The 27,768-nt window shown below is 42.8% G+C and overlaps 7 non-coding genes across 7 annotated transcripts; all 7 read right to left on the bottom strand.

The window, feature by feature from the left end:
• Positions 1 to 238: 238 nt before the first annotated feature.
• On the bottom strand, positions 239 to 311 carry trnak-uuu. The gene has a single exon. It is a non-coding gene; the product is annotated as a tRNA-Lys (tRNA).
• Positions 312 to 1,091: 780 nt separating this feature from the next.
• Positions 1,092 to 1,164, bottom strand: trnak-uuu. The gene has a single exon. It is a non-coding gene; the product is annotated as a tRNA-Lys (tRNA).
• A 780-nt stretch (positions 1,165 to 1,944) lies between these two features.
• On the bottom strand, positions 1,945 to 2,017 carry trnak-uuu. Its single transcript has one exon. It is a non-coding gene; the product is annotated as a tRNA-Lys (tRNA).
• A 780-nt stretch (positions 2,018 to 2,797) lies between these two features.
• trnak-uuu lies at positions 2,798 to 2,870 on the bottom strand. The gene has a single exon. It is a non-coding gene; the product is annotated as a tRNA-Lys (tRNA).
• A 780-nt stretch (positions 2,871 to 3,650) lies between these two features.
• Positions 3,651 to 3,723, bottom strand: trnak-uuu. The gene has a single exon. It is a non-coding gene; the product is annotated as a tRNA-Lys (tRNA).
• Positions 3,724 to 4,503: 780 nt separating this feature from the next.
• Positions 4,504 to 4,576, bottom strand: trnak-uuu. Its single transcript has one exon. It is a non-coding gene; the product is annotated as a tRNA-Lys (tRNA).
• A 166-nt stretch (positions 4,577 to 4,742) lies between these two features.
• On the bottom strand, positions 4,743 to 4,815 carry trnak-uuu. Its single transcript has one exon. It is a non-coding gene; the product is annotated as a tRNA-Lys (tRNA).
• Between the last annotated feature and the right edge of the window lie 22,953 nt (positions 4,816 to 27,768).

Below are 27,768 nucleotides of genomic sequence, written 5' to 3'. Positions count from 1 at the left end.
GTCCATGAAAGTCACAGAAAAAGCCTGGCCAAAAAGACTGGCTCTTGAAGGAAGGAAAATGTCAAAGCAACGGCCAAAAAGGGACTTGAACCCTCAAATGAAAAGTCTGATATTCTGCCGAGTGAGCATCCTTGTTTATGGTAGTGTGATCTCCACTGGTGAACATGCCCTGCAAAGTCACCGAAAATGCCTGGATATATATGGAATGGCTCTTAAAGGAATGTAAATGCCAAAGAAACGCCCGAACAGGGACTTGAACCCTGGACCCTCAGATTAAAAGTCTGATGCTCTACCGACTGAGCTATCCGGGCTCTAACTTTACACATTGCAATACACCTAACCTGCCGGGTGGAGGCACGTTCTGACGAGGGGATATCGACAGATGGTACATTTCCCCAGATAATAGGGCCTCCATTCCGAATCTGTCAGTCAAAGAAATTTTAACTACAACTCCCCTCCAAATATACTACTCATCCGAGACCTCAGGGTGCACAGGTATCGCGTCTCAATCCAGATTAAAAGGTTGCGTGTTCACGTAGCGATCAATTATTTAATTTGTGCAAAGTGTCTTCTTTGTACAGCAAAGTCAATAAATCAGCAAAATAACCAATGTCGCTTTACAGTACAATTCTCGCTCGCAAACATACAAACCAATGCTGCTTAAGAGGAGAATTCTCTCTTGCAAAAGCATTGCATACAGCAACATTTCTTAGTCGGAGGATGCTGTGTTCATGCCAGTTTAAAATTGGTCATCCAAACAGGGTGGTTAAGCCTGGAGCCTCATCTTAAAAGTCTGATGCTCTGCCGAATTAGCTATCTGGGCTCTGGGTGTGCATTGTCCACTGTTGAAAATGTCCATGAAAGTCACAGAAAAAGCCTGGCCAAAAAGACTGCCTCTTGAAGGAAGGAAAATGTCTCAGCAATGCCCAAAAAGGGACTTGAACCCTCAGATGAAATGTCTGATGCTCTGCCGAGTGAGCATCCTTGTTTATGGTAGTGTGATCTCCACTGGTGAACATGCCCTGCAAAGTCACCGAAAATGCCTGGATATATATGGAATGGCTCTTAAAGAAATGTAAATGCCAAAGAAACGCCCGAACAGGGACTTGAACCCTGGACCCTCAGATTAAAAGTCTGATGCTCTACCGACTGAGCTATCCGGGCTCTAACTTTACACATTGCAATACACCTAACCTGCCGGGTGGAGGCACGTTCTGACGAGGGGATATCGAGAGATGGTACATTTCCCCAGATAATAGGGCCTCAATTCCGAATCTGCCAGTCAAATAAATTTTAACTACAACTCCCCTCCAAATATACTACTCATCCGAGACCTCAGGGTGCAAAGGTATCGCGTCTCAATCCAGATTAAAAGGTTGCGTGTTCACGTAGCGATCAATTATTTAATTTGTGCAAACTGCCTTCTTTGTACAGCAAAGTCAATAAATCACCAATAGAACCAATGTCGCTTTGCAGTACAATTCTTGCTCGCAAACATACAAACCAATGCTGCTTAAGAGGAGAATTCTCTCTTGCAAAAGCATCGCATACAGCAACATTTCTTAGTCAGAGGATGCTGTGTTCATGCCAGTTTAAAATTGGTCATCCAAACAGGGTGGTTAAGCCTGGAGCCTCATCTTAAAAGTCTGATGCTCTGCCGAATTAGCTATCTGGGCTCTGGCTGTGCATTGTACACTGGTGAAAATGTCCATGAAAGTCACAGAAAAAGCCTGGCCAAAAAGACTGGCTCTTGAAGGAAGGAAAATGTCAAAGCAACGGCCAAAAAGGGACTTGAACCCTCAAATGAAAAGTCTGATATTCTGCCGAGTGAGCATCCTTGTTTATGGTAGTGTGATCTCCACTGGTGAACATGCCCTGCAAAGTCACCGAAAATGCCTGGATATATATGGAATGGCTCTTAAAGGAATGTAAATGCCAAAGAAACGCCCGAACAGGGACTTGAACCCTGGACCCTCAGATTAAAAGCCTGATGCTCTACCGACTGAGCTATCCGGGCTCTAAATTTACACATTGCAATACACCTAACCTGCCGGGTGGAGGCACGTTCTGACGAGGGGATATCGACAGATGGTACATTTCCCCAGATAATAGGGCCTCCATTCCGAATCTGCCAGTCAAAGAAATTTTAACTACAACTCCCCTCCAAATATACTACTCATCCGAGACCTCAGGGTGCAAAGGTATCGCGTCTCAATCCAGATTAAAAGGTTGCGTGTTCACGTAGCGATCAATTATTTAATTTGTGCAAAGTGTCTTCTTTGTACAGCAAAGTCAATAAATCAGCAAAATAACCAATGTCGCTTTACAGTACAATTCTTGCTCGCAAACATACAAACCAATGCTGCTTAAGAGGAGAATTCTCTCTTGCAAAAGCATCGCATACAGCAACATTTCTTAGTCAGAGGATGCTGTGTTCATGCCAGTTTAAAATTGGTCATCCAAACAGGGTGGTTAAGCCTGGAGCCTCATCTTAAAAGTCTGATGCTCTGCCGAATTAGCTATCTGGGCTCTGGCTGTGCATTGTACACTGGTGAAAATGTCCATGAAAGTCACAGAAAAAGCCTGGCCAAAAAGACTGCCTCTTGAAGGAAGGAAAATGTCAAAGCAACGGCCAAAAAGGGACTTGAACCCTCAGATGAAAAGTCTGATGTTCTGCCGAGTGAGCATCCTTGTTTATGGTAGTGTGATCTCCACTGGTGAACATGCCCTGCAAAGTCACCGAAAATGCCTGGATATATATGGAATGGCTCTTAAAGGAATGTAAATGCCAAAGAAACGCCCGAACAGGGACTTGAACCCTGGACCCTCAGATTAAAAGCCTGATGCTCTACCGACTGAGCTATCCGGGCTCTAACTTTACACATTGCAATACACCTAACCTGCCGGGTAGAGGCACGTTCTGACGAGGGGATATCGACAGATGGTACATTTCCCCAGATAATAGGGCCTCCATTCCAAATCCGCCAGTCAACGAAATTTTAACTACAACTCCCCTCCAAATATACTACTCATCCGAGACCTCAGGGTGCAAAGGTATCGCGTCTCAATCCAGATTAAAAGGTTGCGTGTTCACGTAGCGATCAATTATTTAATTTGTGCAAACTGCCTTCTTTGTACAGCAAAGTCAATAAATCAGCAATAGAACCAATGTCGCTTTGCAGTACAATTCTTGCTCGCAAACATACAAACCAATGCTGCTTAAGAGGAGAATTCTCTCTTGCAAAAGCATCGCATACAGCAACATTTCTTAGTCAGAGGATGCTGTGTTCATGCCAGTTTAAAATTGGTCATCCAAACAGGGTGGTTAAGCCTGGAGCCTCATCTTAAAAGTCTGATGCTCTGCCGAATTAGCTATCTGGGCTCTGGCTGTGCATTGTACACTGGTGAAAATGTCCATGAAAGTCACAGAAAAAGCCTGGCCAAAAAGACTGGCTCTTGAAGGAAGGAAAATGTCAAAGCAACGGCCAAAAAGGGACTTGAACCCTCAAATGAAAAGTCTGATATTCTGCCGAGTGAGCATCCTTGTTTATGGTAGTGTGATCTCCACTGGTGAACATGCCCTGCAAAGTCACCGAAAATGCCTGGATATATATGGAATGGCTCTTAAAGGAATGTAAATGCCAAAGAAACGCCCGAACAGGGACTTGAACCCTGGACCCTCAGATTAAAAGCCTGATGCTCTACCGACTGAGCTATCCGGGCTCTAAATTTACACATTGCAATACACCTAACCTGCCGGGTGGAGGCACGTTCTGACGAGGGGATATCGACAGATGGTACATTTCCCCAGATAATAGGGCCTCCATTCCGAATCTGCCAGTCAAAGAAATTTTAATTACAACTCCCCTCCAAATATACTACTCATCCGAGACCTCAGGGTGCACAGGTATCGCGTCTCAATCCAGATTAAAAGGTTGCGTGTTCACGTAGCGATCAATTATTTAATTTGTGCAAAGTGTCTTCTTTGTACAGCAAAGTCAAAAAATCAGCAAAATAACCAATGTCGCTTTACAGTACAATTCTCGCTCGCAAACATACAAACCAATGCTGCTTAAGAGGAGAATTCTCTCTTGCAAAAGCATTGCATACAGCAACATTTCTTAGTCAGAGGATGCTGTGTTCATGCCAGTTTAAAATTGGTCATCCAAACAGGGAGGTTAAGCCTGGAGCCTCAGCTTAAAAGTCTGATGATCTGCCGAATTAGCTATCTGGGCTCTGGGTGTGCATTGTCCACTGTTGAAAATGTCCATGAAAGTCACAGAAAAAGCCTGGCCAAAAAGACTGCCTCTTGAAGGAAGGAAAATGTCTCAGCAATGCCCAAAAAGGGACTTGAACCCTCAGATGAAATGTCTGATGCTCTGCCGAGTGAGCATCCTTGTTTATGGTAGTGTGATCTCCACTGGTGAACATGCCCTGCAAAGTCACAGAAAATGCCTGGATATATATGGAATGGCTCTTAAAGAAATGTAAATGCCAAAGAAACGCCCAAACAGGGACTTGAACCCTGGACCCTCAGATTAAAAGTCTGATGCTCTACCGACTGAGCTATCCAGGCTCTAACTTTGCACATTAACCCTCAGATGAAATGTCTGATGCTCTGCCGAGTGAGCATCCTTGTTTATGGTAGTGTGATCTCCACTGGTGAACATGCCCTGCAAAGTCACCGAAAATGCCTGGATATATATGGAATGGCTCTTAAATGAATGTAAATGCCAAAGAAACGCCCGAACAGGGACTTGAACCCTGGACCCTCAGATTAAAAGTCTGATGCTCTACCGACTGAGCTATCCGGGCTCGAACTTTACACATTGCAATACACCTAACCTGCCGGGTGGAGGCACGTTCTGACGAGGGGATATCGACAGATGGTACATTTCCCCAGATAATAGGGCCTCCATTCCGAATCTGCCAGTCAAATAAATTTTAACTACAACTCCCCTCCAAATATACTACTCATCCGAGACCTCAGGGTGCACAGGTATCGCATCTCAATCCAGATTAAAAGGTTGCGTGTTCACGTAGCGATCAATTATTTAATTTGTGCAAACTGCCTTCTTTGTACAGTGAAGTGTCTGAGGGTTTAGGATTGTGCTGACGTTTACAAAATTGTGTAACAGATGAACTTTGCTCTACTTTGTTGAAACATCTGGAAAGCATTACTAAATTCCTGGAAAAGAGGATATGTAATGGCCAGGGATTGGATGTTAGAATCACGCCATGCTCTGGCCATGTATGATATAAATGCCATGTCTTGAACAGAGAGAGGAGAATAGCTAATCAGATTGGCTCCGGCTGTTCTCTAGATATCTGCAGGTATCGGTAAATTGGACACTGTAAACTCTTTGTTATAATAAACCTTTATAATCAAAGTACAGTGTCGGCGGACTTCTTATCATCACAGCATGGATCAGCAAAGGTGTGTCTTTTAGACACTACATAATGGCGACGAGGATTGGGGCGTCTTGTATCTTCTCTCGGCGTTCCATTCATGGGCTACGAAGTGACTCCCGCTCAAGAGGCATGCAAATAAGGTGAGCTTTCTCACAAACTTTGGGCGCTGGTCGGTTCGTGTGGCTGTGTGTGTGTGCGCTGGGGGGATGTACCGTCAAAGAACTTGTGTGTGCGTTTTGCTCCTTTTTGCTGTGTGATAGGAATTCCGTTCTAAATTTTCTGAATTAGTTTGCGTTGAGAACAACGCAAACAGTGGGGAGTGTCTATAGGGCACACCGATAGGACACACATATTTTGCCTTGGAAAAAGTGTGAGAGAGTGTCCAAGGAAAAGCATGATGGAATAAGGTCAGGAAATAAGTAAATGAGTATACTTTTAGGGCGCCGTTAATTTAAGCAAGCCCTTGGATACCAAGGCATCAATATGATGGCCATAAATCCTAGGAGAGTTATTACATCGACTCTCGGGTCTGTTCTGGGAACAGTGAGTTTGTACGAGATATATTAAATTGTATGTTACCTCTTGGAATATGGTTGACGAATTATATGTCCAAAGTGACCTCTCATTTAATGTCTGCAACTTAAGGTAGCACAAATTTAGAATGGAATATAAAGAAATTTAGGAACGGCGATAAGCATGCTTTGAGTGTACGGATCCGGTGTGTGTGTGTGTCTGAGAGGAGGAAAAGCACATTTCTCTGTCAGCGTGTGTGTGTGTGAAACAGAGTGAGTGTGGCTGCGTGCTTGATGAGTTCCAGATGTGTGTCGACTAAGACTAAGGACCAGGGGTTTTTAGTCTCTTGTAAATAAATGTGTTAGGTATTTTTTGTTTTCAAAAGTTAAGCCCCTAGAGTAAAAAGTTAAAACCCCTACAACGAAGTTAAGGTTAAATATCTTATGAGTCTCTGTTTGCGAGAACGTTTGTAATTCTTAAACTATATAAACTATGAGCCCCCTGGAAGGACAATAAGTTTAAAAATCTTATGAGTCTCTATAAAAAGAGAACGTTTACTAACTAATCATGAGCCTACAGGGAGGACTTTTTAAGAGTGTATAGAGATGTTTTGTATTTGATAACATCATTACTATAAATCTGCAGATAAGTGATAACAAACTTCGAAGTTGGATATGTCTTGTATGTTCTATGTGTTCAGTTTGTGAGCTCTGTTAATGTCTTAAGTCTTATTGTCTATAGGAGGGGAGCACGGAGCAACAGCGGGTCTGTTCGCTCCTTCCACTCTGAAATCACATTGGTGACTGAACTGCGCACGCGTAGGATTTCAGGAGTTTAGAGTTACGCACGACAGATGTGCCTCTCCCCCACCTCCACTGAATTTTGCACACAAGTGAAATCTTCTTTTGAATTAACTATTGCTTGACTGTAAAACTGTTTGGTTGATAATCGGTTGAGTTGGTGAATGAGAGATATATTGACGGATTAAAAATAATAATAATAAAATAAATGAATAAAATAAAATGTTATTGAGCTATTTATAATATTCCTGAGTTAAGCTGTTTGCTTATTTCATAGCGTGAATGTGAAAAGAAAATATATATATATATATATATATATAAATAATGATGAACTAAATTCTTGCTTGTTCTTTTGTCTTTCTGTCATATGAGAGACGAGAAGGAGGAGACAGAGAGAGAGAGAGAGAGAGGAGGGGCTGACATCAACTGACATCAGAGACGGCAACCCAGTCCAAATCAAGGCCAGTGCTGTTATTATTCACAAATCTACTTTCCCTTACAGGATATAATTGATATATTGTGTTTACATAGAATATTTCATGTTGTGACCATTTCGCAAGAGCTTGGCAACAGACTGATGAATTTATGTAATTGATAATTGCACATTACAGTTTCCGTGAATGACTTGTTTTGATTAGAGTTGTCTTGGAAATCCAGCATTAACATTATTCTGTAAAATTAAAGTAATTAGGTACTTATTAAGTAATTGGGTCGTGAGTGCTCTAGTGTTGCTGGATTACAGATCTTTTATTTTTGGATTACTCTGAAGTTGACCACTTTCCTTTACTCTTCCTCATCGGATGTGGTAAGACTGCCACTAATCAATAATTTGGTAAAATACAATTCACAGATTGATTACTTGATTGATTGGATTAGTTGATTAGTTGATTGATTTGATTGCTGATTGATTGATTGATTTGATTGATTACTTGATTGATTAGATTGGTTGATTGGTTAATTCATTGATTGATTTGATTGATTAGTTGATTGATTTGATTGCTGATTGATTGATTGATTTGATTGATTACTTGATTGATTGGATTGGTTGATTGGTTAATTCATTGATTGATTTGATTGATTAGTTGATTGATTTGATTGCTGATTGATTGATTGATTTGATTGATTACTTGATTGATTGGATTAGTTGATTGATTTGATTAGTAATTGATTGATTGATTTGGTTTAATTAGTTGATTGGATTGATTTGATTGATTGATAGAATTAGTTGATTGATTGATTGATTTTATTTGTTGATTGATTGATTGGTTGATTTTTTTTGAATGATTTGATTGGTTAATTGATTGATTGGATTAATTGATTAATTATAAAAAAAAAAAAAAAAAAGGGAAACAAGAGGGAAACACATAACATAGTCATTACAATGGGGAAAAAGGACATCAAAACTACAAAAGCAATTACTCCTCTTCATGTAGTACAGAATAGTAATCCTCTAGTTAATGGTATAGCAAAATTATCTGAAAAATGGAATAAACGTTGGCCTGACATTGAACAACCATGGCCATTGGAAGGCACTCTTAACCCAGACGTCATCAAGATAATGCAAGTGCTTGTATCCACGTATAAGGCAGAACAAAAGAAGGGGAAGAAGGGAAAACTTCGCAAAGAAAAAAGACAAAGAGAGCTGGGTGTTCTTAAGCTGTTTGAAAATGAAGGACAAAAATTGATAAAAGATACAAAAGACAAGAGAGACAGAGGTACAGAGAAAATGGCAAAAGAGGTGAAGGTGACAGAAAAACTAGTGGCAGAAGTCAATACACCTTTCTCATATATGGATTCAGCAAAAACACCCCCACCTTATGAGAAAGAAGCCAAGTTTAAGGACGTTTATCCTCAGCTTCCAGTGATCATTCAGGAAGGTGATTATTGCATCAGAGATGAGGATGAACGAATAATAGAGAGAGGACAAGCAGAAACGACCATAAAGATGAATCCAAACTCCAAAGGCAGGAAGACAACGAGATGTCTGGAGACTAAGGGTAGAGTGAGATCAAGGAGGATGGAACTTGACGATGATGATGATGATCAGAGTGATTCAGAAGAGATCATGGGTGGATATGACCCTGTCATCAGACAGAGGTTGGCCAGAGCGGAAAGAAGGGGTGATGGAAGTTGGAAGAAGAAGAATACAAGCGATTCGAGCTCTGATGAAAACGAAGATGGAGACAACGGTGAAGATTTGGAGACTAAAGGTGCTTCATATTCAAGAGGATTTTATCCTCCAATGACTAACACAGAAGAAATAGAAAGAGATATAGACCGATGCGTATCATACCTGTATAAGGCCAATAACTTAGAAGAAGTAAAAGAACTGGAAGATCAACTCAAGAAGCTGAAGACGAAGGAGAAGAAGCTGCTGAGAAAAGAATCCCAAGAATCTGAGAAGAGATATACATTGAGGCCAAGGAAAGATGGCACTAGTAAGAAAATTATGCCGGTAATCATTCGAGGACAAAACCTTGAATATAAGCCTTTGCAGAATACCGATATGTCAGATATACTTGAGAAGCTGCCTACTCTTCAAGATGGAGCATATCCTTGGATTTCAAAGTTGGAAGAAATTACGGTGGGAACACAGTCTGCCATAGGAGACATTAAGAGACTTTTGGCTAATCTCCTTGTCACGGTTTACTAAGCCAGAACCCAGAAGCAGACCAGGACAAGGTAAGTGGTGTCAAAGGTGAGTGTTTATTTAACTGATCCACGAGTGCTGCTGAATAATCCAGGGAACAGAGCGGGCGGCGTGGAGGAGTTGTTGAGGGTGCAGTAGTTGGTCCAATGATGGCTCGGCAGCCGCCGACCATCAGGCAGAGGTTGGGTGAAGGTTCCGGACGAGTGACTGCAGGGAGAACAAAACGGAGGTAAGCATACAACAAGCAAACAAGGTGCAAAACAACAAAACTAATGCTCTAAGCTCTAAGACTGATCCGCTGATAAACATACTGTTCATGGCTAACGATCCGGCAGGGAATGGATGTTAGGACAGAGCCTAAGAAGGGTGATGATCAGGACCAGGTGTGCAGATTGCTGATGGGATGCAGGTGCGGAAATCAAGAGAGCTCCCGCCTAGCAACGTTGCCCGGCAACCAGGCAGGGAGCGTTCCAGAACCCTCGGGAAACTGGAGATCCCGAGCAGAAAAACTAATACCCAGACAGAAACCGACTCAGACTGCAGGGATCGTTACAGTACCCCCTCCGACGAACGCCACCGGGCGGACTCCCGGAGCGCCAGGATGGAGGCGGTAGAAGTCACGAATGAGGTCAGCATCTAGGATCTGTCGCCGCGGAATCCAACTCCTCTCTTCAGGACCATACCCCTCCCAGTCCACGAGATACTGGAAACCCCGGCCCCGCCGTCTGGAATCCATGATGCGTCGCACCGTGTAGGCAGGACCACCTCCGATCATCCGAGGAGGAGGAGGAGGAGGCGGAGGAGGCAACAGAGGACTGAGGAAAACAGGCTTGAGGCAGGAGACATGAAAGGTGGGATGGACTCTGAGCGTCCTCGGTAGTTTGAGTCGAACTGCCACCGGATTGATCACCTTCTCCACCACAAACGGACCAATGAACTTCGGTAACAACTTCCTAGACTCAGTCCGTAAAGGAAGATCCCGTGTGGCCAACCAGACCCTATCTCCGATGGTATAGGTGGGAGCGGGGATCCGGCGACGATTCGCCTGGAGCTGATACCGGTCCGAAACTCTAAGGAGTGCCTTTCTGGCCCGATGCCAGGTCCGGTGGCAACGACGAATATGGGCCTGAACAGAGGGCACTGAGAGCTCCTTCTCCTGAGAAGGGAACAAGGGAGGTTGGTAGCCATACAGGCACTGGAAGGGAGACATCCCAGTGGCAGATGTAGGGAGAGTATTGTGGGCATACTCAACCCAAGGCAACTGAGAGACCCAGGAGGTGGGGTTGGAAGAGACCAGGCAGCGTAGCGTGGATTCCATCTTCTGGTTGGCTCTCTCCGCCTGACCATTAGATTGGGGGTGAAACCCAGATGTGAGACTGACTGTAGCTCCAATGGCCAAACAGAAGGACTTCCAGACAGCAGAGGTAAACTGAGGGCCACGGTCGGAAACGATATCACTGGGCAAACCGTGGACCCTGAAAACCTCCCTAACCAGGATCTCGGACGTCTCCGAGGCAGAGGGAAGCTTGGCAATTGGCACAAAGTGGGCGAACTTGCTGAATCTGTCCACGATAGTCAGAACGACCGTGTTCCCCTCAGAAGCCGGGCAACCCAGTGACAAAGTCCAGGGCCAGATGCGACCATGGTCGCCGGGGAATAGGAAGGGGGTGAAGTAGTCCAGAGCTGGGCCGATTGGCACTCTTATTCTGCGCACACACTGGACAGGCAGCAACAAAACCCCCGAGTATCCTCGGCCATGGCAGGCCACCAAAAACGCTCTGCGAAGAAACGCCATCGTCCGAGCCACGCCAGGGTGACAAGCCATCTTGCTGGCGTGGGACCATTTGAGGACAGCAGGACGAACCGACTCAGGCACAAACAACCGACCGGGTGGACCGTTACCGGGACCGGGCTGCGTCCGAAGGGCCGCCATCACCTCCTCCTCAATCTTCCACATAACTGCTCCCACGACGCAGTTCCGGGGGAGAATTGTCTCGGTCTTGGACCCACTCTCTTCCGTCTTGGAGAACATCCGGGACAAGGCGCCGCCTTGCCGTTCTTAGATCCAGGTCGGAACGTCAGGGAAAAAATTGAATCGTCCGAAAAACAACGCCCACCTGGCCTGGACGGGAGTTGAGACGTCTAGCCGATTGCACGTAAGCAAGATTCTTGTGGTCAGTCCAGACAATAAACGGTTGCTCCGCCCCCTCCAACCAGTGGCGCCACTCCTCCAAGGCAAGTTTCACCGCGAGAAGCTCCCGGTTACCCACATCGTAGTTCCTCTCCGCAGGCGAAAGGCGACGAGAGTAGTAGGCGCAGGGATGGAGTTTACTGTCCGTGGAGCATCGCTGCGACAGGATGGCGCCAACTCCCACATCAGACGCGTCCACTTCAACGACGAACTGACGGGCCGTGTCCGGTTGAGAGAGAATCGGTGCGTTGGTGAATCGCCTCTTCAAATCCAGAAACGCTCGATCCGCCTCCGGATTCCACTTGAAGGTCCTGATACTGGAAGTCAAGGCAGTTAACGGAGCGGCCACACGGCTGTAATCCCGGATGAATCTGCGGTAGAAATTCGCAAACCCCAAAAATCTCTGGAGCTGCAATCTCGTACCGGGCTGGGCCCATTCCAGAACCGCTCTAACCTTCTCCTGGTCCATCCTAATCTCTCCCCTGGAGATGATGTACCCGAGAAAGGATGTCGTGTGGGCGTGAAACTCGCACTTCTCGGCCTTCACGAACAGGCGATTCTCCAACAATCGCTGCAGAACCTGCCGGACATGCTGGACGTGGTCGGAAGGTTCCTTCGAGAAGATCAGAATGTCATCCAGGTAAACAAACACAAAGAGACCGATCATATCTCTCAGGACGTCGTTCACCATACTCTGGAATACCGCTGGAGCATTGGTCAGTCCAAACGGCATCACCTGATACTCGAAGTGACCCATCGGTGTATTGAAACCCGTCAACCACTCGTCCCCCTCTCTGATCCGGACCATGTGATACGCATTGCGTAGGTCTAGCTTGGTGAACACCGTAGCACCCTGTAAGGAGTCGAAGGCAGAACTCATCAAGGGCAGGGGATACTTGTTCTTGACCGTGATGTCATTCAACCCCCGATAATCAATACACGGTCGAAGAGAGCCATCCTTCTTACCCACAAAGAAGAATCCTGCCCCCCAGGGGTGATGACGAGGGACGAACGAGACCAGCAGCTAGGGACTCCTTGATGTAGGTCTCCAAAGCCTCACGTTCAGGTCGGGAGATACTGTATAACCTTCCCTTGGGGTAGACAGCTCCAGGGAACAGGTTGATGGCACAATCATATGGTCGGTGGGGAGGGAGTGACAGAGCCTTCTGCTTACTGAACACTTCCCCCAAATCGTGATATGTCTCGGGAACCAGGGACAAATCTGGGGGTTTAGCCTCAATCACCTGACTGGGAACCGAATGGGGACAGGCAGTCTTGAGACAGTTAGCATGACAATCAAGGCTCCAACTCGTTACCTTGCCCGTCACCCAATCGAACGTGGGATTGTGTTCCTTCAGCCAGGGGTATCCAAGGACCAGAGGAACATGGGAAGACGGCAGAATGAAGAATGAAATCATCTCAGAATGATTCCCCGACAACAGCATCTTAACCGGTTCAGTCCTCATCGTGATACGTGCCAGACTACTGCCGTCCAGAGTGGTAGCTTCAATGGCTTCCGGCATTTGCTCCTTGGAAAGCCCCAGCTGTTCCACCAACTCGGCATCAAGAAAGCTTGCATCGGCACCTGAATCGATAAAAGCGTTAATCGCTAAGCTCTGATTCCTGTTCATAAGGGTAGCCGGAAACGGGGTCTGACAGAGGTATTGAGAGGTCGAAACTGGCTCGCTAAAAGTCCTCCCAACTTTAGCGAGCCGCGCAGTTTGACGACCGCCGGGAACAAGTGGCGAGGTAATGTCCCGAACCACCACAGTAGAGGCAACAGTTAGTCCTACGTCTGTGTTGGCGCTCCTCCTTGGTTAACCCGTGCCGCCCCACTTGCATGGGTTCAGAATCGGGAGACAGGACCTCTCCACTAATCCTGTGTGGTGGACGATGATCGACGTATTCTGGTCCAATCCCCGACCCGACTGGAACCTGAGAAGCTGATCGGTTGGACGGGACCCCTTGCTTCTCCCTCCTTCGCTCTCGGACTCGATTATCCACCCGAATAGACAAGGCTACCAAGCTGTCCAGGTCACTAGGCTCCGGATAGGAGATCAACTCATCCTTGAGCTGCTCCGACAGACCCTGGTAAAAGGCCGCTTGCAGAGACTCCTCATTCCACCCACTCTCCACAGCCAACGTCTTGAACTCGATCACGAAGTCGGCCACGCTGCGAGTTCCTTGGCGAAGCGAAAACAGGCGCCTAGCTGCGTCCCTCCCTCGGACGGAATGGTCGAAGAGCTTCCTCATCTCGGCCGTGAACCCCTGGTATGAAGCCATGCAGGGATCCTGTCGTTCCCAAACGGCTGAAGCCCACTCCAGCGCTCGACCACGCAGCAACTCAATCACAAAGGCTATCCTAGCCTTGTCTGTGGCATAAGAGTAGGGCTGTAGATCGAACACTAACCCACACTGCATAAGGAAGGAACGGCATCTTCCCAGCTCCCCTCATATTTATCCGGCGTCGGAACCTTGGGCTCACGGAAGGACACAGCTCCAGAAGCGGCAGGCGAGATGGGTGAAACCGGTAGTGGATCCTCCACCGGAAACTTGCGCTGGTTCTGGACCTCCGTCAGACCGGTAGAAAGGTTCCGAACTGACAACGCGATCTCCTGTAGTACCGTGCTATGATGGCCCAACATCTTCTCCTGATGGGTAATGGCATGGCGAACAGAGTCCAGGTCCGCTGGGTTCATTACTGGCCGGATCGTTCTGTCACGGTTTACTAAGCCAGAACCCAGAAGCAGACCAGGACAAGGTAAGTGGTGTCAAAGGTGAGTGTTTATTTAACTGATCCACGAGTGCTGCTGAATAATCCAGGGAACAGAGCGGGCGGCGTGGAGGAGTTGTTGAGGGTGCAGTAGTTGGTCCAATGATGGCTCGGCAGCCGCCGACCATCAGGCAGAGGTTGGGTGAAGGTTCCATACGAGTGACTGCAGGGAGAACAAAACGGAGGTAAGCATACAACAAGCAAACAAGGTGCAAAACAACAAAACTAATGCTCTAAGCTCTAAGACTGATCCGCTGATAAACATACTGTTCATGGCTAACGATCCGGCAGGGAATGGATGTTAGGACAGAGCCTAAGAAGGGTGATGATCAGGACCAGGTGTGCAGATTGCTGATGGGATGCAGGTGCGGAAATCAAGAGAGCTCCCGCCTAGCAACGTTGCCCGGCAACCAGGCAGGGAGCGTTCCAGAACCCTCGGGAAACTGGAGATCCCGAGCAGAAAAACTAATACCCAGACAGAAACCGACTCAGACTGCAGGGATCGTTACACTCCTTGGGATTCCAGGTATGGAAGAAATTTTTCAGAGAGCTGGACTTCATAGATATGTGGGAACTGCTGTGAATGATCCTGAATTGTTGGCTGCAAGCAGGAATCGGCTGTGGAGAGCACTGAAGGATACGTTTCCAACAAATGTGCATCCTGACAACATTCTGATTGACCCACTAGGACAACAAGAAAATCCGAGAGCCTACGTGTCAAGAGTTCATCAAGTGTGGAGAAATATTACCGGAAATGATCCAGATGTGAGTCAAATTGAGCAGTCAATCTTGAGAGCTAAACTACAGATGGGACTGCCCTTACCGGTAAGGAGCAAACTGGCAGAAGTGGTTGGACTTGGGAGCATGACAAAAGGTGTCTATACAGATCATATAGCCCATCAAGTGGATCTGTACCGGAAAAAGGAACACAACCAGAAAGAACAGGACCAAGAAACTCTCCGAAAACTCAATCAAATACAACTGGTTGAGAAGAAGAAGGAGAAGAGAAGCTTTGGTTATGCAGAATCAGTGTGAACCAAATCAACAATCACTGCTACAGTTTCAACTGAACAAGATCAAATGCAACTGTACCAGCCACAACTAGTGGTACAAGTTGTTTCATATCCATAGATAGTGTCTGGAAAGAAAGAATTTCAGAGGAAGATACAGGAGCAAGTGAAGATCATCTGGAGGACAGGTGAATCCTTTAGAGGAAAGGAGCAAGAATTCTAGAGGTGCCCAGAAGATCCGAAAAGGAGGAGTTTCAACTGATAGCTCCGATTAGAGAAGAAGAGAAAAAGATCCAACAATTGAAGTGAAAATAAACAATGGACTATGGGAAGTGATGATGGATAGCAGAAAGGCGTTTATCTGTGTTCAGCCTGAAGAGGTTACACATCTCACTATGTCAAATCAACTAATTATGAGAAGGATTTGGAGGAGTGAAAATCAGCGATTTCTGAAAATGATGATTTTGGCTCAAGGACAAGGAGAGTCATAAGCTGTACGGAAGATGAACGAATGTGTTTGAAGTGTGAAGATGAATTGAGAATCTATGGAAGAAGAGATGTTGAAAAAAGTTCAAGAATGTTTGTGATATCAAAGTAGTACTGATATTGGATTTGTGAAATCAGCCCAATTGAGGTGAAAGTTGAGGAGGAAGACCTCCTTGGAAGAATCAGTATCCATTGAAAGATTAAGCAAGTCAAGGGATTGAACCATAAATTGAAGGACTTTCGAAAGCAAGTGTTTTGAAGACAATGAAAGAGAAAAATCGTTAGAGTAGCAATCAATTATTGTTTTGGAGAAACCATGATGATTTAGGAAGCTATGGGTTAGCTAATGTTAGGGGAGATTAGGATAAAGATCACAAAGGAGTAGAGTTTTTGGGAACCATATTTTCTTGAATAGATTGACTATGTCATAGGCAGGTGCATAATCTGTCAGAAGAATAATGTGTGACTGTTATTTTTGGTTACATTCATATACCAAGTGGTGCATAAGATGTTCAACTAAGCTAAAAGATGCTCAGTCGGTTGCAAAGTTTTTGTGTAAAGAAGTCATAAGCAGGTGGGAATTACCCGATTTAATATACTCAGAAAATGGGAAAGAGTTTTGTGAATAAATCAGTGAAATGGTTTTTGAAAAAATTAGATAAAGAAAAAATTGGAAAAAGTCAGACTAAAATGTTATGAAAACTAGGGTTAGGAAATTTGGAATATCTGATTGTGGGATGATTATATTATTGTGATGAATCAAAGGGGGGAAATGGAATTCATATCATTTTTGGAATTCTTACATTATTGCTGATATTGATGTTTTAATTTGCATGTGTTGTTTTGCAAAAGATACTGTTTGGTATTTTCTTTTCTTCCAGAAGCATATGGGGGAATATGTAGAGGGACTCAAATACTCAAACATGGACAATATGAATGGACTGGAGGAAGTGGAACAAGGAAGGTGTGGAAATGTTCAGATTCCATCATCAACGTCGCATTGAAAGTCGACACTGTGGAGGAGATGAAGTGTAGTGGACTACATTCCAGTGTTATATTCTTTCTGTATTAATTTTTGAAGAATGATGTTTTCTGTTGTTGGATACATGTGGGGACCTCAGATGTTTTTGTTTATTTCATTGAAGTTTAGGGATATGGGGTCTAGGCAAGGACAGAGAGAATCCACAGGAGGGTCCGATGGGTCGACCAGCCTGAATGTGGACATTTTGATTGTATTTTGTTTGCTGGGGTTTTCATATGTATTCAATTGCATCATAGCTTAAAATGTATTGATAAAGATGTATAAATTGATCTGGAGTACTTAGGTGGTCGCCTAGGGCAGAGGGGCCGTGAGAGAATTTTCCTGTCTTGACTGACTGATGGATATTTGGAATGAAAGCTGCCAGACAGGTTTTTCGCTCTTACACTCCATAACAATTTATTTACACTACATAACAATGTACTTACACTCCATAATAATGTATTTACACTACATACAAAAATGTGTCTATATAAACATGTGTTTACTCTCCATAAATGTTGGCTTATTGTTAAAGTTACTCAAGAACAAAATTTGTTATTTGTCATAATTCTATTCTTTTTGTTTTCGAGACTTAATTAGTCTCGAAGGGGGGAAATATGTAGTGTCTGAGGGTTTAGGATTGTGCTGACGTTTACAAAATTGTGTAACAGATGAACTTTGCTCTACTTTGTTGAAACATCTGGAAAGCATTACTAAATTCCTGGAAAAGAGGATATGTAATGGCCAGGGATTGGATGTTAGAATCACGCCATGCTCTGGCCATGTATGATATAAATGCCATGTCTTGAACAGAGAGAGGAGAATAGCTAATCAGATTGGCTCCGGCTGTTCTCTAGATATCTGCAGGTATCGGTAAATTGGACACTGTAAACTCTTTGTTATAATAAACCTTTATAATCAAAGTACAGTGTCGGCGGACTTCTTATCATCACAGCATGGATCAGCAAAGGTGTGTCTTTTAGACACTACAACAGCAAAGTCAATAAATCACCAATAGAACCAATGTCGCTTTGCAGTACAATTCTTGCTCGCAAACATCCAAACCAATGCTGCTTAAGAGGAGAATTCTCTCTTGCAAAAGCATCGCATACAGCAACATTTCTTAGTAGGAGGATGCTGTGTTCATGCCAGTTTAAAATTGGTCATCCAAACAGGGAGGTTAAGCCTGGAGCCTCAGCTTAAAAGTCTGATGCTCTGCCGAATTGGCTATCTGGGCTCTGGGTGTGCATTGTCCACTGGTAAAATGTCCATGAAAGTCACAGAAAAAGCCTGGCCAAAAAGACTGCCTCTTGAAGGAAGGAAAATGTCAAAGCTACGGCCAAAAAGGTACTTGAACCCTGGACCCTCAGATTAAAAGTCTGATGCTCTCCAAATACACTACTCATTCGAGACCTCATGACACATAGGAATCGCGTCTCAATCCAGATTAAAAGGTTGCGTGTTCACGTAGCGATCAATTATTTTACGCTTGCATACTGCATTCGTTGCGCAGCGAATTCAATGAATCAGCAAAATAACCAATGTGGCTTTACAGTACAATTCTCCCTCGCTAACAACCAAACCAATGCTGCTTAAAAGGTAATTCGTGGAATTTCTTTCTTAATGCGTTTGAGCCAATCAGTTGTGTTGTTACAAGGTAGGGGGGGGGGGCTATGATGAAACTAGCTCTCATGAGGACCGCAACAGGAATAGAAGACCCAGAGTTACCTCTGCTGCACAGGATAAGTTCATTAGACTTACCAGCCTCAGAAATTGCAGCCCAAATATATGCTTCACAGAGTTCAAGTAACAGACACATCTCAACATCAACTGTTCAGAGGAGACTGTGTGAATCAGGCCTTTATGGTCGAATTACTGCAAAGAAACCACTACTAAAGGACGCCAATAAGAAGAAGAGACTTGCTTGGGCCAAGAAACACGAGAAATTGACATTAGACTGCTGGAAATGTTTCCTTTGGTCTGGAGTCCAAATTGGAGAGTGTGGGTGAACGGATGATCTCCGCCTGTGTAGTTCCCGCCGTAAAGCATGGAGGAGGAGGTGTTATGGTGTGGGGGTGCTTTACTGATGACACTGTCTGTGATTCATTTAGAATTCAAGGCACACTTAAACAGCTTGGCTACCACAGCATTCTACAGCGATATGTCATCCCATCTGGTTTCGGCTTAGGGGGACTATCATTTGTTTTTCAACAAGACAATGACCCAACACACCTCCAGGTGGTGTAAGGGCTATTTTACCAAGAAGGAGAGTGATGGAATGCTGCATCAGATGACCTGGCCTCCACAATCCCCCGACCTCAACCCAATTAAAATGGTTTGGGATGAGTTGGACCGCAGAGTGAAGGAAAAGCTGCCAACAAGTGCTCAGCATATGTGGGAACTCCTTCAAGACTGTTGGAAAAGCATTCCAGGTGAAGCTGGTTGAGAGAATGCCAAGAGTGTGCAAAGCTGTCATTAAGGCAAAGGGTGGCTATTTGAAGAATCTCAAATATAAAATATATTTTGATTTGTTTAACACTCTTTTGGTTACTACATGATTCCATGTGTTATTTCATAGTTTTGATGTCTTCACTATTATTCTACAATGTAGAAAATAGTAAAAAGGAAGAAAATCCCTGGAATGAGTAGGTGTGTCCAAACTTTTAACTGGTACTGTACATATGTAGAAATATCTATACCACAATGCAGTTGTAAGCGTACTAGGCATTCTGTATTATACACGGGTTCCGTGGAGCTCAGTTGGTAGAGCATTGCACTTGCAAGGCAAGGGTTGTGGGTTTGTTTCCCACGGGGGGCCAGTATGAAAAAAATATGTATGCACTCACTAACTGTGAGTTGCTCTGGGTAAGAGTGTCTGCTAAATGACTAAAATGTCAAATGTTACATCAGTCTAACTGAATGTTGTGTTGGTTGAATGTTCCAGGAAGGTTCCTACATTTTCTTCAGCTGGTGAACCTCTTGTTGGGTAATGGCAGCTTGTTTAGCAAGCTCGGGTGTTGTTGGCAGAGATGTTGGGTTTAGGGGGCTCTGACTCTGGCTCCTTGTAGACAACCGTCTGGTCCTTTCTGAACTCTGCAGTCAGATGGACAAGCCTCTCGTACACTTTCTTCACCACCCACTGCTTCGACCTCTTTCAGAATATTTGTTTGTACTGGAAGTCTCCTGGAAAGACATGAAGACTGATCATGAGGATGTGTAAAACATGAAGACTGATCAGGAGGATGTAACCATACAATAAACCATGTGCATCTGTAAACAAAAAAGGGTACAGAAGACTAGCATGTGTTTTGTTACACTCAGTCAATAATGGGGCATTCAGATTGGCTGTTAGCAAAGATGTGAAAAGTTTGAGGGGGGCCTGACTTGTAGACAGTCTAGTCATGTATTGTTGTGTATGAGCACCTACAGTTGTGCTGTTGAATAGACAAGCACTACCAACAATAGAGTGAATAGGCTGTATACTAACAGCCCCTCTCCTCCATGCCAAAGAACTGACTGCAAGGGTGTGACAAATTTGAGGAGCACTTGTGTTGTAAACAGTTTAGGGTATTGATTATTTTGTTTTCTCAAGAGGGTATTGTGCTTTTATAAATATATTTGGCTGTTCTGGCTTGTTTCAAAGTCAGATGATGTTGAGTTTGAGCTTATTCCAGCCTGAAAGCTTTCATCCAATGGGTCCACAGGCTCTGTACTTCTAAAGTTGGTGTCAAGGTCATCGTCATCAGCAGCAGGATTAGTCTGTAGGACACACAGTAGTCAGTTATTAGCATACTAACCTTCACACACAATACCCCAACAGACACCAGTCAGTCACCCACACCATCCTCTCTTTACTAATACCTCCTTTTCTCCAATTTAGACTTCAAGCCTTGCATGAACAATCAACTAAGCCTCCATGATACACACAACTAAAGTAGAAGTTGTAGCCTACTTCTAAGCACACCAACTATGACAACATGGGAAGATTTAGTCATGGAAAGATTTTGTAGATGTTAGAAAGATTTTAGAAGGTGACACACTAGTTATTGGTGGTGAGCTTGATGTTGATGCCGCTGCAGATGTTGATGGGATCGGACTCTAAATAGAACACAGTCATGTTAGATCCTGCAGTAGTTAGTTAGCTAGCTAGCTAACTAACGGTTAGCTAACTTAACCTAACACATTTACAAATCACATCGCCACATAGAAGTTGCCTAATTATATTAATATGCTTTGTAATATCTAGCCTGCATAATATGAAATCTAGCTAGCTAGATTTTGGTTTAGATAAACAAATGTAGTTCTCTAGCTAGCTAGTTGACTAGGTAACATTAGCTACGTTACCTCAGCTTGACTTATTTTCTGCTGCGCTGATGTTGTCTGATCGGATAGCTCCCTCTTTGAAGTGAAGGGGAAATCGATAGAATAGCATCACTTTTCAACGTTTGACTGCATGGTATTGGGGATTTATTATTCTCCTAAATTGATGGGATGACTAACTTAGAAAGAATGCATTCTTGACTGGGCTAATGTAGGTTGTGACACCTGGCAGGCTGTGATTGATGTGATGAGCTGTTTTAGGGGGTAAAATTAGATAAGGATTGTGTCTCCAAATGCTAGACTATACTGGTTCTTTGTGATCTGTGAACCTTCCTTGGACGTAGGAATGATGTCTAAGGGAGCTGGCTCTTCTCACTATGACAGGTTGTTATAATAAACTTGTGCCTGGCTGCAGTGTGCAACAAATGGAGCGCCGAGGAGATGGGACCAACCCCTGAACTAACGGATTGGCTGAGTAAAGTTTAAACCACACTCAGTCCTTTACTCTAATTGGCCAGCAGAGAAGTGGGAAATTCTCTCTGTCAGAGTATTTGAGTATTGAATCTGCAACAATGTTTTAGTTCTCTGAAGTGCCCTGCGAGGTATTTCAAAGAGCCCGTATATACGAAACATCATATTTACCATTGAAGGTTTTTGCATTAATTAAAATAACTAGTATATCTTAGAAGTCGTGTTGACCTCTTTTGTTCCTAATACCAGATTTGAATTGACGCGACTTTGACAATGGCAACCCCATCAGTTGAGACTTCAGTTCTGTTTCAAAATCCTCTGGCTGAAAGTGCTGGCAGACATATTTATATTTCTCACACCTCCATGGGGCGGTCCTCCATGTCGTGAAATCGCTATGAGTTCTGGATATTGTTGTTTGCTTACAACCAGGCAACGTAGCTGAGCCGTTTCTACCGGTGAGACGGAGAAATGCTCGTATTTGCGTGTAGTGAGGAAATGCACATTTTTTATGACACATATGATATGTTAATAACATATTAAATGGACATAGATAGTGAAATAGATCAGCAGTGAAATGTCCCTTTGACTTTTTACTATTTCAATACACATATAAGTGAAATTGTTTCAATACTTTTGGTCCCCTAAAATGGTGGGACTATGTACAAGAAGTGCTGTAATTTCTAAACGGTTCACCCGGTATGGATGAAAATTCCCTCAAATTAGGCTAGGCTAAACTTAGCTACAGATTGTTACACCAGATAATGTGATTTAACCAATGGTTTTTGGTATCCATTACTGGGAGTTACAGAATAAGTACTGTATGGTGTGGCACAGAGAATTTTCGACCAACCTTAGCTTGGCGATACTGTCTTTGTCCTCGATTAGTGGAAACAGGAGTCTCATAAAATATCTGTGTCCAGTTGCAGAGGGTCCGTACGAATGTAGAAAAATGCTCCATTATTAAAATGTAAACTTTTTTTGCTCCATTAAGTAAAACAACAATGTGTACGCCGCCGAGACAGGTGGGTGTCCACCCCAAAGTGCTGCATGTCATGATGACAGACACCAATCTCGATCAATGAGAGAAGACTTGAAATAGACAAGATGGCGCGTACACGTTGTTGGATTACTACATGGCACAAAACACATATTTATTTTAATAATGGAGCATTTTCTAAATTCAAACGGACCCCTTGAAACGTAGTAATGATTAATGTTCACTACTTGGTCAACTGACTTGATAGCTTGTGTAATCTATGCAAATAAATTATTTTCATTGATAGTTCACCTCTCTGTTTTGTTTTATTCTGTAATAGGGTATATTGTAACCATGTGTTCAAGCTAATCAAATCAACGTTTATTTATGATACAGCGTAGTGGAAGATACACAATACAATGAAATGTCTACTTGCAACTAAAGCTTTCCTTGCAAACAGTGCAATGATATTAAGCTACAGTGCCTTCAGAAATTATTCATACACCTTGACTTATTCCACGTTTTGATGTTACAGCCTAAATTCAAAATTGATTCAATATATTTTTTCTCACCCATCTAGACACAATATCCCATAATGACAAAGTGAAAACATGTTTTTAGAAATGTTAGCAATTTCTGGGAAAATTAAATACACAAATATCTCATTTCCATAAGTATTCACACCCGTGAGTCAATACATGTTAAAATCACCTTTGGCAGCGATTACAGCTGTGAATGTTTCTGGGTAAGTCTCTAAGAGCTTTGCACCCCTGGATTGTGCTCTGTCAAGTTCGTTGTTGATCCTTGCTAGATAGCCATTTTCAAGTCTTGCCATAGATGTTCATGAACATTCAATATTGTCTTGGTAAGCAAATCCAGTGTATTTGGCCTTGTGTTTTAGGTTATTGTCCTGCTGAAAGGTGAATTTGTCTCCCAGTGTCTCTTGGAAAGCAGCTTGAACCAGGTTTTCCTTAGCTCCATTACATTTATTTTTTCCTGAAAAACTCCCCAGTTACTTGTCGATGACAAGCATACCCATAACATGTAGCAGCCACCATGCTTAAAAAATATGAAGAGTGGTACTCAGTGATGTGTTGTGGATTTGCCTCAAACATAACTCATTGTATTCAGGAAATAAAGTTAATTTCTTTGCCACATTTTGTTTATGGAAACAGGATTGATGTTTTGAAATATGTTTTTCCTGTACAGGCTTCCTCCTTTTCACTCTGTCATTTAGGTTAGTATTGTGGAGTAACTACAATGTTGTTGATCCATCCTCAGTTTTCTCCTATCACAGCCATTCAACTCTGTTACTGTTTTAAAGTCACCATTGGCCTCATGGTGAAATCCCTGAGCGGTTCCCTTCTTCTTCGGCAACTGAGTTAGGAAGGACACCTGTATCTTTGCAGTGACTGGGTGTAATGATACACCATCCAACGTGTAATTAATCACTTCACCATGCTCAAAGGGATATTCAATATGTGCTTTTTTTATTTTTACCCATCCACCAATAAGAGCCCTTCTTTGCGAGGCATTGAAAAACCTCCCTGGTCTTTTTGGTTGAATCTGTGTTTGAATTCACTACTTGACTGAGGGACCTCACAGACAATTGTATGTGTGGGGTACAGAGATAAGATGGTCATGTTAAACACTATTACTGCACACAGAGTGAGTCCATGCAACTTATTATATGACTTAGTAAGCACATTTCTACTCCTGAACTTATTTAGGCTTGCCATAACAAAGGGGTTGAATACTTAATGACTCAAGACATTTCAGCTTTACATTTTTAATTAATTTGTAAGAATGTCTAAAAACATAATTCCACCTTGACATTATGGCTTATTGTGTGTAGACCAGTGACACAAAATCTCAGTTTAATCCATTTTAAATTCAGGCTGTAACACAACAAAATGTGGAGAAAGTCAAGGGGTGTGAATACTTTCTGAAGGCACTGTATACACTACCAGTCAAAGGTTTGGACACACCTACTCATTCAAGGGTTTTTCTTTATTTTTACTATTTTTACATTGTAGAATAATAGTGAAGACATCAAAACTATAAAATAACAGATATGGAATCATGTAGTAACCAAAAGAGTGTTAAACAAATCAAAATATATTTTATATTTGAGATTCTTCAAATAGCCACCCTTTGCATTGATGACAGCTTTGCACACTCTTGGCATTCTCTCAACCAGCTTCACGATTTAACGTTTGCTATGTTGCATAATGGCTTGTACTGAATTACACATTTCCCCAAAACGTTCTTGAACAGACTTTTAGTTGGTTGGTGGGTGGGTGTGGCGGGGCTTGGCTTGAAGTATAGGTCTTCACGGGCCCAACAGACACGAAATTCCGAGATCCGACCAGGGACCAAGCGGGACGGGTACTAAATTCTGAGTTTTGTCTTTGATCTGGATCGGGTCTGATATAAAACCATGGATCTTGGGTATGTGCAATTCAAATTGATTTATCGACTGGCCCTGATTGGACCGTCTTCTGTTAATTTAATGTGTGAGGTGATGAGAACTGCGTGAGCTTGTTATCTGTGTCAGCTAATTGCAACTCAATAAAACGTATAGCTTATGTCCAGCTGAAACTTGTACAGGCCACTCACCTCACGTGTGCCTGCTGCCGAGGAGAGACAGAGAGCGAGTGAAAGGAGCCTTGGCCTAGGCTACTGTTGATTACGTAGAGATGGAGGACTTTTTCATTGAAGTAAAACAAAAGTTAGACCAGAAAGAGTATGGTGAAAAGCAGCCGACAAGGGGAATGTCATCTGTGGGGAAAAGTTGTAATATTGTTGTGGACAAAGATGAGAAGAACTGACTGTGTATGTGCAACTCGCTATTCAGGCTTAATGCAATTTTCCAACTTGAATTTATTTATTTATCATTTGTTTTATCATTATTGTTATTATTGTATATCATTATTATTATTATTATTGTAGGTGTATTTAAGAATCTAAACCAGTGCAAAAAGTGCTTTGTTTCATTTTGTTGAGACATTTTCGTTGGCTAAATTAAGTTCAAACTGTCTTTTTAATGTTGTAGTCCTTAAGATAGGTTAAAAGTAGGCCTGTTGGAAAATAAATATAATTAGCCTAAAGTTGGCATTTGTTGGGGAGGCCTATGGTAGGCACTCACCTTTATTGGTAATTGCTGAAATATAGGCCAAGCCTGTTCAAAATGTTTGTGAAGGATTCAAACAGTTCTTTAAATATGTAACAAATGTTTTGTTTCATTCTCTTCAGCCATTTTCTTTGGCCAAATTAAGTTCCTACTGTAATGTTGTGAATATAATTACTTATAGGCCTACATCTACTCACACTGAAAAGGAAATAACAAAGAGGGCGAGATGCTAAATGTAATTTAATGTCGCAATATAATAACCTGTTCATATTTTCCCAGTAAAAAATGACTTTACTAAACTATTAGTTTAATAAAGTTACAAAACTTTTGTGAAGGTTTGGTGTGGTGTGGCTATTATTAGGCTTAGCTACTGCAGGCAAAGTGGCTATAAATAAATAGGCTGTCATGACCTATGTTCCCTCAAACATTTTTTGTCACTGAGCAAATATTGTGAAAATTCTGTTCAACTTCAGGCACGCGTTTACTGTGAACACTGAGGCTGTATACTCTCTTTTATTTAGTTTTAACAGTGGTCAAGTAGGCCACTGTGGCTATTTGATCATATTGTAGGCCCACCAGTGTGGCCTATGATGTGGAAAAATCATCCTTATACTGATCAAATAACCAAAGTATTTCCAGAGTTTTTGTAAAATTAAGATAGACTTACAATAGACAAAGATGAGGTGATCTGCAGAGCATCTCCCTTCCACCTCTCAGCTCTCAGTTTATATAGTCATTTTACATACATTTTAGCTTAACCCCTCCCTCTTGGGTTCCCCCACCACTGTTTCCAGTTTCCCCCTCTTGCCCGCTCCGCCCACTTCCTTAGTCTATGATATTGGCGAAATCTGACTTCCCCTCCTTCTATGTATGCACAAATAACAGCCCTGTCATATAAAAAATAATCATGTTCAGCTTGAACTCTGTTCAATCCTGGCTCACCCTGGCTTGACCTGGAGATTGATTGTGGACATGGCAGGTCCACAATCAATCTCTCAAACATACACAAGCCTAACCCCTCTGTCCCACCCTGTCATGCTTTACGCCCAAGGAAAGACAAAGGGTTTAGCCTGAACTCTGTTCAACCCTGGCTCATTCCAGGGATATGCCTAAGGAGAGATACAAAGGATAACAGTCTGGTTACAATCACTGATAATATAAGACAACTGTAGAATTTGACCCGAAGACAGGTCAGATGCCCATTTCACACACACACAAACCCAGTGAGAGTAACTAATTAAGTTCTTGCCTAGCAACAAAGATAAAAATCCACATTAATGTAAAAATCCACATCAATCCCCGCTCTGGGACTTAATAGTCCCATATCAATACATCCAAATACTTCAAATGTATATAGTGACTAATATATGAATATCGTGACATAAAAATTAACATGTTCATGATATACGGCATAATCCTTGCATTAAGATTATATTTCCAAAAAGTAACTGTTCCCACTTATATTCCTAACAATACAAGGTTTTTTCATAATAACTCAAAGCAATATAAGTGTTTTTCTACTCAAAGCCATATGTGTTTTCTATTCAAAACAATACCATTATACGTGTTGGTATCCTAAAACATTAAAATACCTAAAAATAATGCAGCTTTGTTTTAACCATGATATCTATTTAAGACAGTTATTTTTCAATTGTATAAGCAATACATGAAATAATAAATCCCTTTTAATATTATTTCTCATAAAATCATCCCTTATGTTTAAAAGTTCTAGTAATGCATGTTCCCCCTTTCGGACACCTCCCTTAAAATCGATTTTCTGACTCTAAGCAGGACCTGTTTAGGAGATTAAGAAACATGTCCGTGGACACTCGTAACCGAAAACTTTACCTCAATTAATTAATAATTAACTTAATTTATGTATGCTCATTACCCCATTTATTATATACAGTGGGGAAAAAAAGTATTTAGTCAGCCACCAATTGTGCAAGTTCTCCCACTTAAAAAGATGAGAGATGCCTGTAATTTTCATCATAGGTACACGTCAACTATGA

Source organism: Coregonus clupeaformis, chromosome 10 (assembly GCF_020615455.1).
Source record: "Coregonus clupeaformis isolate EN_2021a chromosome 10, ASM2061545v1, whole genome shotgun sequence".
Classification (NCBI taxonomy): domain Eukaryota; kingdom Metazoa; phylum Chordata; class Actinopteri; order Salmoniformes; family Salmonidae; genus Coregonus; species Coregonus clupeaformis.
The sequence above is the reverse complement of the archived record's forward strand: the minus strand, read 5'-3'. Positions and strand labels throughout refer to the sequence as shown.